This window comes from Zingiber officinale, chromosome 11B (genome assembly GCF_018446385.1).
Source record: "Zingiber officinale cultivar Zhangliang chromosome 11B, Zo_v1.1, whole genome shotgun sequence".
Taxonomy (NCBI): Eukaryota; Viridiplantae; Streptophyta; class Magnoliopsida; order Zingiberales; family Zingiberaceae; genus Zingiber; species Zingiber officinale.
In genome coordinates, this window is record NC_056007.1 from 41240807 (window position 1) to 41250712 (window position 9906).

The following is a 9906-nucleotide window of genomic DNA, read 5'->3' on the forward strand; positions in this document are numbered from 1 at the left end:
ATTTTGGGTCGAAACGAAGCCGTTTGGGAAAATTCTTCCCGATAGCCGAAGCCTACAAGTGCCGAGACACTTGTGCTTCGCCTATAAGGAAAAATTACCCATAAAAACATAAAAATTGAATTTTTACAGAAAATCACAGAAGTTTTGTTTTCCAAAAACCAAAAACTAACTCGTACAAGTCTTTGCACGTGGCTCTGATACCACTGTTGGGTTCTTCGGGCCGCGAAAACCGCTTTTTCGCGTCGCGGAAACCCCGAAAGACCCAAAGCCGTAGATCCGTGCAAAGATTCGTATACAAAATTCGAAAAACTATTTCTTGTACGAGTTCAAAACTGATCTACTACTTAGATCTACGAGAAAAGTGTTTACCCTTGATGCGCGCCCTACGCGAATCCCGCTCTTCCAAGGTGTTGCCGGATCTCAAGACCGTCAAGCGCCGGTCCTCTAGAAGTATCCACACGGACAACTTAGGTGGAGAAAACCTCACACAAAGGTGTGCTAGCACCTTGGTAAGGTTCGGCCAAGTAAGGAGGAGAGGGAGAGGGAGAGCTAGAGAGGAAGGAGGAAGAAGATGCACCACTTGAATGGGAAAAATGAAATTCACACCCAAAAACCAAGTGGCCGGCCACTTTCAAAAACTCACCAATTAATTGCATTAATTGCAATTAATATGAAACCATTACCAATTAATTGCATTAATTGCAATTAATATGAAACCATTAAGAGAGTGGCTTTGTAACTTCCATGAGGTGGCACCCATGATGATGTGGAACATCATTATTGGTCCACCTAATGCAAACTCACCAATGAGGTGGCAAAAGGTCAAGTCAAAATTGACCTTTGGTCTTCCTTCTCAAGTCAAGTCAAACTTGACTCAATCTCTACCATGGAGGATCTAATCCAACCATTTGATTCGAGCCAACTTAATATAATGAATCTAATTCATTAAATTGAATTGATTCAATGAGTCAAAATCTAAATTAGACTCATTTAACACATGAATCAACTTGAGTCGAACTCAAGTTAGCCCAATTAGGATTACTCTTAATCCAATTTGATTCATCAAATGAATCTAATCCTCTTGGTTCATCAAATGAACCTAATCTCCATTTAATTGTCCTAAGTGTGTGACCCTATAGGTTCTTGTAACGTTGGCAATGCCCTAAACCATTTAGGAGCATAAGTAATGAGCGGTATCTAGCAACACATCATTACTACCCAAGTTACAAGAATGTTGAGATCCAACATCACCTTGTGACTACTAATTGTGACTCCTCACAATATGTGACAAATGTCCTTCTATCCTAGACATCTAGATTGATCAATGTGAGGCATAGACCGTGTCATCCTCTAATCAATCTAAATCTTGAACTCCAAGTAGACTCACTCGATCAAATGAGCTCAACATCTAATGTTGACTCATTTGGGCATGGCCATGCACTTAGTGGTCTCACTCTATCAAGAATATCGATGTCGCTCCCGTCATATGGGAGGATAGATCCCATCTATATCACTCACATCCTCTACATAATTCGTTGTATACCCAGAATCGCCTTTATAGTCCACCCGATTACGGGTGACGCTTGACGAAACCAAAGTACATAACTCCTTATGTAGGATCCATGGTGACTTCAGGTCTAAGGACTAATAGTCATACTAATAGCCACATGAGAAAGTATATGACACTCATATAACGATCCATGATACTTTCTCATGGCGGGTCATTCAGTATACATTCTCTAATGCATACCCATGTGTCAGCTTGATATCTCTATATCCATGACTTGTGAGATCAAGTCATCGAGCTGACCTACATGCTAGTCTTATTGCATTAACATTGTCCCTGAATGTTAATACTCGACTAGGAATGATTTAGAGTAGTGTTCCCTATATCATCTCACTATCGATTCAACTAATCGATTGATATAGGTATGAACCTTCTACTCAAGGACGCTATTATACTTAGTTTATTTGACACTAATACAATTAAGTATAATAACCAAACAAATGCCTTTATTAATATACAAGAATATGATATACATGAGTCCATACAATCATCAAATGATTGGCTCTAGGGCTCTTACTAACAATAAGAGAGGACACGTCTACTTTAGTACCAACAGTACAAGATGAAGTACCACTAGAAACTGCAATACGTGTCACACATGATACACAACCAGAGGCAGTGCCTCGTCATAGTGGGAGGGTTGTAAGGCAACCTAAGAGATTCATGTTTTTGGGAGAGTCTTCGGACTTGATCCCGGGTAAACATGAACCTGATCCCCGAACATATGACGAAGCACTCCAAGATAAAGATGCAGTATCTTGGCAAAAGGCAATGAATTCTGAAATAGAATCTATGTATTCTAATAAGGTCTGGGAGCTTGTACAACCACCTGATGGTGTAAAAGCCATTGGATCTACAAAATGAAAAGAGGGACAGACGGGAAGGTAGAAACCTTCAAAGCAAGGCTTGTTGTGAAAGGGTATACTCAGAAAGAGGGAATCTTTCGTCGGTAGCTATGCTTAAGTCTATCCGGATACTCTTATCCATTGTCGCTCATATGGATTATGAGATTTGGCAAATGGATGTCAAGATAGCTTTCCTTAACGGAAGTCTTGAAGAAAGCATCCATATGAACCAACCAGAGGGATTCATTGAAAAAGGCAAAGAACATCTAGTATGCAAGCTGAATCGGTCCATTTATGGATTGAAGCAAGCTTCAAGATCTTGGAACATCCAGTTTAATGAAGTAATCCAGTCATATGGATTTATTCAGTGTCTAGATGAGTCTTGTGTATACAAGAAGTGTAACGGAAACGTGGTGGTATTTCTTGTACTATACGTAGATGATATTTTTTTAATTGGCAACAATGTCAAGGTATTATCCGACGTAAGGACATATTGTCCAAACAGTTTGATATGAAGAACTTAGGAGAATGTGCACACATTCTTGGGATCAAATTTATAAGGGATCGCAATAAAAGAATGTTGTGTCTATCTCAAACTGTTGGGTTTTTCGGGCCACGAAAACCGCTTTTTCGCGTCGCAAAAACCGCTTTTTCGCGTCGCGGAAACCCCGAATCACCCTAGCCAACGGATCTCGTGCGAAGAATATAGAACAAAATTTATGAATATGAGTTTACAACTTAGATCTACTCCTAGATCTACATGAAGAAAGAATATACCCTTGATGCGAAGCCCTTCGTAATCCTGCTCGTCCTCGGTTCGCCGGATCTCGAAAGTGTCAAAGTAGACACTTCTCTATGTGTATCCACACAAGCAAGAGATGGAGAAAAACCTCTAAGGATGTGCTAGCAACCATAGAGATCAGTAGTGGAGGAGGAGAGGGAGAGAAGAGAACCAAGGAAGAAAAAGATGGAGTTACACATGAAAAATGAAACTCCTTTTCATGAATAAAAGTGGCCGGCCACATTTTTGGCTTGTAACTCCCATGGAATATCAAGAGTCACCACTCTTGGTAACTCCCATGAGGTGGCATTTGGTCAAGTCAAACTTGACCAAAAGCCTTGATGATGTGGCATTGGTCAAGTCAAAGTCAAGTCAAAACTTGACTCTTCATCTTCCTACTTATGTCAAGTCAAACTTGACCACTTCTCTACCTTGGTTGATCTAATCTAACCATTGGTTCAAGTCAATTTTAATTTAATGAATCTCTATTCATTGAATTAAATTAATTAAAAGAGTCTAAGTCCAAATTAGACTCACTTAACACATGAACCAAATTGAGTCCAACTCAATTAGCCTACCTTGGATTACTCTTAATCCAATTTGGTTCATCAAATGAACCTAATCCTTTAGGTTCATCAAATGAACCTAATCTCCATCTAATTGCCCTTTGTGTGTGACCCTATAGGTTCTTGTAACGTTGGCAATGCTCCTAAACCCATTTAGAAGCATAAGTAATGAGCGGTATCTAGCAACACATCATTACTACCCAAATTACAAGCATGTTGAGATCCAACATCACCTTGTGACTACTAATTGTGACTCCTCACAATATATGACAAGTGTCCTTCTATTCTAGACATCTAGATTGATCAATGTGAGGCATAGACCGTGTCATCCTCTAATCAATCTAAATCTTGAACTCCATGTAGACTCACTAAATCAAATGAGCTCAATATCTCATATTGACTCATTTGGGCATGGCCATGCACTTCGTGGTCTCACTCTATCAAGAATATTGATGTCGCTCCCGTCATATAGGAGGGATAGATTCCATCTACATCACTCACATCCCTCTGCATAATTCGTTACATACCCAGTAATCGCCTTTTCAGTTCACCCAGTTACGGGTGACGTTTGACGAAACTAAAGTACATAACTCCTTATGTAAGGATCCATGGCGACTTCAGGTCTAAGGACTAATAGTCATACTAATAGCCACATGAGAAAGTATATGACACTCATATAACGATCCATGATACTTTCTCATGGCGGGTCATTCAGTATACATTCTCCAATGTATACCCATGTGTCAACTTGATATCTCTATATCCATGACTTGTGAGATCAAGTCATCGAGTTGACCTACATGCTAATCTTATTGCATTAACATTGTCCCTGAATGTTAATACTCGACTAGGAATGATTAAGAGTAGTGTTTCCTATATCATCTCACTATCGGTTCAACTAACCGATTGATATAGGTGAGAACCGTCTACTCAAGGACGTTATTATACTTAGTTTATTTGGCACCACTACAAGTAAGTATAATAACCAAAAACCAAATGCCTTTATTTATATAGAATATGATACAACAAGTCCAAAATACAATCATCAAATGATTGGCTCTAGAGCTCTAGCTAACACAAGCTTCATATATAGATACAATCCTTGCTCGTTTTAGCATGCAGAATTCCAAGAAAGGTTTCTTACCTTTTAGACATGGAGTAGCCTTATCTAAAGAGATGTCTCCAAAGACATCAAAGGAGATAGAGGACATGAAGGCAATTCCTTATACTTCAGCTGTGGGAAGCCTAATGTATGCAATGCTGTGTACGAGACCTGATATTTGTTTTTCCGTGGGCATGGTTAGCAGATATCAGAGTAATCCTGGACAAGGACATTGGACTACTGTAAAGCATATATTGAACTACCTGAGAAGGACTAGAGATTATATGCTAGTTTACCAAGCAGAGATTTGCTCCCTATGGGTTACACAGATTCAGATTTCCAATCAGATAGGGACAACGTAAGTCTACATCAGGCTATGTGTTTACTTTAGGAGGTGGAGTCATTGCATGGAGGAGTGTTAAGTAGAAATGCGTTTCAGACTTAACCATGGAAGCTGAGTATTTGGCAGCCTCTAAGGCAGCCAAAGAAGTTGTATGGCTCAGGAACATTCTAATGGACTTAGATGTGATTCCTAGTTTGCCCAAAATCATCACAATTTATTGTGATAATAGCGGTGCAGTTACAAACTCGAAGGAACCACGAGCTCATAAGGCAAGCAAACATATAAAGCGTAAGTACCACCTGATATGAGACATCGTCAAGCAAGGAGAAGTTATCGTCACCAAGATTGCATCAGCAGATAACCTGGCAGATCCTTTCACTAAGGCCCTTCCGGCGAAAGCTTTTGATCGGCATGTGAGTGGGATGGGAATCAGATGTATGGCAACTTAGTCTTTTAGTATAAGTGGGAGATTGTTGGAATGTATACTAAAAGTCTAGCTTTTGTAAACATTTATTTTTGAAATAAAAGAATTACATTGGTCAATATCTACATTTATTTGTTAAATGTAATTGTTCAATTAATTTATATAGTAGATAACATGGTGTGTGGTGTCACACTCAGAAGATCATGTTGTCGGTTCTTTATAAATTATAAGCAGTTGCTCGCGACTAAGATGGAAAGGAACAAACCATAAGAATAGTCGTAATGTAATTAAGTATTAGTTTATCTTGACTAATAAATTACACTAGTAAACTCTAAGTGTATTGAGTAGAACCATTTAAGGTAAGTTCTTTTTTGAAAGAACTAGACATTAGTTATTATGGAAGTGTGTGCTCTTAATCCTAATATAATAACAAGCACATATATTTAGTATTTATTTCTTTAACTTATCAAAGGGTGAGATTTAGCTCGATAAATCAATAGGCCCGATAAGTTGGGAAATGATATTACTTATAGTGTGTGTTGTTGATTATAGAAGGAAACTATGTCCTAGTTATCTAGGTTGAGAATGTCCCCAAGAGGAGCTCATAAGGATTGCCATGTTAAACCCTGCAGGTGGACTTAGTCCGACATGACAATGAAGTTGAGTGGTACTACTCTTGGAGCTAGATATTAATTAAGTGAGTTGTTAGTAACTTACTTAATTAGTGGGCATTCGTTATCTTAAACACAGGGAGACTAACACACTCATAATAAGAAGGAGCCCATAATGTAATTTGGGATTGGTGCGGTAGTGCGATAATAACTCTCTAGTGGAATGAGTTATTATCGATGAACTTGAGTTGTATGTTCAGGGCGAACATGGGATACTCAAGCTCATCGGAAGGCCTTTAGGTCCCTGTCATAGCCTCATAAAAGCCTCAAGTCCATCCAAAGAAAGACTCATCTTGGTGTCCAAGAAGGGGGTCAATCTATTGCTTGGTGACCAAGCAATGGCCGACCATATTGTCCTCTTAAGGGGTCGGCCCCTTTGCTTGGTGCCCAAGCATGTAGGGGCTGGCCACAATAATTCAAACAAGGAGGGGTGTTTTGAATTTTTTTAAAATCTTCTCTTTGTAGAAAACTACAAGTTTTAAAAGAGAGATTTTAAATGTAAAAACTTTCCTTATTTGAATTAGGCCACATGTTTTAAAAGAAAGTTTAAAAGATTTTAAAACTTTCCTTTTTTAACCATCCTCATGGTTTAAGAAAAAAAGGAAGAGAAGTTTTAAAATTTAAATTTTCTATCACCATCTTAAAAAAGGAAATTTTATAAGAGAAGTTTTAAATTTTAAAACATAGTTTCAATTTTTAGAACTTTCCTTTTTTAACTCCTACTTTAGAAAATTAAAAGAGAGCTTGTAAAATATTATAAGGGTTTATAAAATTTTATAAAATTTTTTCTTTCTTTCCTTGATGAGGTGTCCGACCACCTTGCTTGGGCAATTAATGTTTGGTGATTGATTCAATCAAGAGGAAAGAAAAGGAAAAACAAAAGGAAGATTTTAACTTTTGTAAAAAGTCTTTTCTTATTTACCTTGGGCAAGTAATATAAAAGAAGGGGTGAGGAGGACTCATGAGATAACAATTCTTATTCTCATGGTGGAGTCTCTCTAGGTGGCCGGCCCTCCCTCTCCCCTCTTCTTTTTCCTTTGCTCTCTTCTCCTTAGTGGTGTGGTGGCCGGATTTTAGAGGAAGAGGAAGAAAGCTTCTGGATGGTGTTCATCTTGGAGGATCGTCGCCCACACGACATCCAAGGCAAGGCGAGGAATACGGCAGAAGATCTCGAGGTCTTTAGCATACAAAGAGAAGGTATAATTAGTATTTTTCTTCCACATCATACTAGTTATTTTTCTTTGTAAGAATTCCAAACACAAGATGCATTAGATCTAGTTTTTCAAATTATTTTTCGAGTTTGTGTTTTCTTCTTTTTTCAAATTTGTGATTCGATTGTTCTTTTTGGTTAACCTAGAGTTATTTAAGGAAATTAAATATTAGCTTTCTTTAAAAGGCTTTGTCTAGGCGGTGGTGGTTGCTCCCAAATCCAAGGTAATGTGCCTCTGTTAGTTAGAGCCCTAGAGCCAATCATTTGATGATTGTAGTATGGACTCATTATATCATATTTCTTATATATAAAGGTATTTGGTTTTTGGTTATTATGCTTACTTGTATTGATGCCAAATAAACTAAGTATAATAACGTCCTTGAGTAGAAGGTTCTTACCTATATCAATCGATTGGTTGAATCGATAGTGAGATGATATAGGGAACACTACTCTTAATCATTCCTAGTCGAGTATTAACATTCAGGGACAATGTTAATGCAATAAGACTAGCATGTAGGTCAACTCGATGACTTGATCTCACAAGTCATGGAAATGGAGATATCAAGTTGACATATGGGTATGCATTGGAGAATATATACTGAATGACCCGCCATGAGAAAGTATCATGGATCGTTATATGAGTGTCATATACTTTCTCATGTGACTATTAGTATGACTACTAGTACTTAGACCTGAAGTCACCATGGTTCCCGACGTAAGGAGTTATGTACTTTGGTTTCGTCAAACGTCACCCGTAACTGGGTGGACTATAAAGGCGATTACTGGGTATGTAACAAATTATGCGGAGGGATGTGAGTGATGTAGATGGGATCTATCCGTCCTATATGACGGGAGTGACATCGATATTCTTGATAGAGTGAGACCACGAAGTTCATGACCATGCCCAAATGAGTAAATATGAGATATTGAGCTCATTTGATTGAGTGAGTCTACTTGGACTTCAAGATTTAGATTGATTAGAGGATGACACGGTCTATGCCTCATATTGATCAATCTAGATGTCTAGGATAGAAGGACACTTGTCATATATTGTGAGGAGTCACAATTAGTAGTCACAAGGTGATGTTGGATCTCAACATTCTTATAACTTGGGTAGTAATGATGTGTTGCTAGATACCGCTCATTACTTATGCTTCTAAATGGGTTTAGGAGCATTGCCAACGTTATAAGAACCTATAGGGTCACACACAAAGGACAATTAGATGAAGATTAGGTTCATATGATGAACTAAGAGGATAATATTCATGTGATGAATCAAATTAGATTAAGAGTAATCCTAATTGTACTAATTGAGTTGGACTCAAGTTGATTCATGTGTTCAATGAGTCTAATTTAGATTATGACTCATTGAATCAATTTAATTAAATGAATTAGATTCATTATATTAAATTGGCTTGAATCAAATGGTTGGATTAGATCAACCATGGGAGTTATAATGTCAAGTTTGACTTGACTTTATGCCACATCATTTGTGAGTTGGCATTAAGTGGCCAATGATGATGTGCCACATCATCATGTTTAGCACATGTGTGTGCCACCTAATGGAGGTTACAAATCCCCTCTTTAATGGCCACATTAAATATGAATGGAGGTTGCAATTCCATTATGTGGTCGGCCACTTTTGTGATGAATGAAATTTTGATTTCACTCAAGGCATTCATTCCATCATCTTCTTCCTCAAGCTCTCAACCTTTCTCCCTCTCCTCTCTTGGCCGAACCTTACCAAGGTGCTAACACACCTTTGTGTTAGGTTTCTCCACCTATTTGTTCATGTGGATACTTCTAGAGGGTTGTACACTTAACAACCTCGAGATCCGGCATCACTTGGAAGAGCGGGATTGCGAAGGGCATCGCATCGAGGGTAACTTCCTTCTCCTAGTGTAGATCTAGATGTAAGAAACTCGTACTCGTAAAAAAAAATTTTTTATTTTACTTCGCACGGATCCGGTGGCTTGTGGTTTGGGGTTTCCGCGACGCAAAAAAGCGGTTTTCGTGGCCCGAAATTTCCAACAGTGGTATCAGAGCCACGTGCGAAGTCTTGTACGAGTTTATTTTGTAATTTTATGAAAAATAGCAGTTCTGTAATATTCTGTAAATTTCATATTTTTATAGTTTTTATGGGTATTTTTCTCGTAGAAGCAAAGCACAAGTGTTTCGACAGGTAGATGGTTAGATCGTGGGTAGGGGCGCTACCCCTGGCCCCGCAAGGGGATTTGTTCCGCGATTGCGCCCGAAAACTCGCTAAACGAAACCGCCGGGAATTTTACTCATAAAAATTGTAAATATTATAGTAAAAATTATAGAAAATTATAGAAAATACATAATTTAGAATTATGTATCATTTTGTGATAGTCATGGCACAAAAAGACCCAATTT